The 1,896-nt window shown below is 34.7% G+C and overlaps 1 long non-coding RNA gene across 1 annotated transcript; it reads left to right on the plus strand.

The window, feature by feature from the left end:
- LOC114888276 lies at positions 1–1,629 on the plus strand. The gene is made up of 2 exons (XR_003791752.1): positions 1–124; positions 1,286–1,629. It is a non-coding gene; the product is annotated as an uncharacterized LOC114888276 (long non-coding RNA).
- The last annotated feature ends 267 nt before the right edge of the window (positions 1,630–1,896 follow it).

Below are 1,896 nucleotides of genomic sequence, written 5' to 3' on the forward strand. Positions count from 1 at the left end.
TGAATGCTTCTTATCATCTACTCTTTAGCTGGTACCTGAGGAGTTGTATACCTCCGGGAAGATATGTGCTCCAGACCCGTAAATATGCAGTTCACAGAGCCCACCACCAGAGGACAATAATGAAGTATAATCTTGAAACCATGTAGTGAAAATAGTGGGAGTTTAAATAAAAGCAACATTTCACAGTATGCTTTTCTGACCAATGTTATATCTAATAACCTAATGGATTATATGTACATGGATTCTGAAAAGTCAGCAGCACACTTCGCTGGTCAATTTCTATGATAAGGGGAACGGAATTTGAGTGTAGAAAAACAGTATACTTACATCTTAAAATTCCACCCCTACAGAATCTACTCACTATTGAAAACTGGTAAGAATAATAGCTTTCTGTGTCTCAGTGACCAGTTAACATTTTCAAGAGTAGAATTTATCTTCCTATGATGCTCAAATACACAGGAAAAATGCATATCTAGGACAATGGATAAACTCTATATGACATGAGAAAATAGTTATTCAAATGGAAAAAGTATAAGATCTACAAGGCACAGTTTTATATGCATTAGTGTGGATATATACGTAAAGAAGCTCTAAGAAACATAAAAATCACTTCCAGGAAGTAATTTTAGGTAGAAGAGAATTAACATGGATGAGGAAGAAAAGAGAGTTGGTTTTAAAATAGTTTCATTTACTTGTTTTTTTGTTTGTTTATTTATTTGGTCTTTGGAATATAAGAAAACAGTGGCTTTCAGATCAGTATCCCAGTGGACCAAAGGGACCGAGGTCTATCCTGGAGCCCGGCCATTGTTTGACTATCTTGTAATAATACTGGTGAAATACAACCAAATCATTTGAACTATAAGCATCCTCTCTGACAATAAACTTAAGACACCAACATTATATATTAAAGAAAGTAAAGAGAGAATACTGTTTTCTTTAGAGAGAAAATACAGATCCTGGACCAAATCAATAATGTCAGCAAACCTCATGGGTATAAAATATTCTGCTGCCTATCATTTAGAACATGCCTCTAGAAGAGGGAAACTGGGCGATCATTTCCCCAGATTTTATATTTAATTCAAATATTTTAGATAAGAGGCATCTCTAGTAAAACATTGTATTATTGATTCTTTCCAATATGATAGCTCACAGGAGTTCCTCTTTCCTTCTCAAATACATATGGGGAAATGGAGGTGGGTGGGGGTTAGAGGAAGTATCTAAATAGAGCATAATAATCAACAGTTTGTTTTTTAAAAATAGAAATTTCTATTCAAATTGTTTCCAGAGACAGAAACACACAGAGACAATTCCATGTGACAAGAGTGAAAGAGACCAGAGTGATGCAGCTGCAAATCAAAAAACTGCCAACACCAGTGATTGATGGCCACCACCAGAATCTGGTTAAGACAAAGAAGGATCCTCCCCTTGAGGCGTCAGAAAGAACATGGTCCTCTCAACACTTTGAGTTTGAACTTCTGGCCTCTAGAGCTGTGATAAAATAAATTTCTGTTCTTTTAAGCTAACAAGTTTGTGGTATCTTGTTATGGTAGCCCTAGAGATGACAGTATTTGATTCCTGAGCTGGCAACTGTATGTTGATTATGTAATGACTATTCCAAGATAATCAACAGACACAAAGATAAAGGCAAAACTGAGACTAAGCCCAGTTCTTTTTATTCCCAGAATAATAAATGATTTTTTAATTAATTTAGATCTCTTTGTCTAACCCCTCTGCTTTTCAGAAGAGTATGTGGGACCAATCAAGTATTAATATGTTATACTTTCATTTTAATTCATCTCAAATTATTTCTAATTCCCCTTACGAGTTCTTACTTGACCCATGAATTATTTAGGAATATATTCTTTAATTTCCATTTGTGATTTTCAACAAATTTCT

This window comes from Monodon monoceros, unplaced genomic scaffold (genome assembly GCF_005190385.1).
Source record: "Monodon monoceros isolate NGI ecotype Baffin Bay Population unplaced genomic scaffold, NGI_Narwhal_1 Contig4794_ctg1, whole genome shotgun sequence".
Lineage (NCBI taxonomy): Eukaryota > Metazoa > Chordata > Mammalia > Artiodactyla > Monodontidae > Monodon > Monodon monoceros.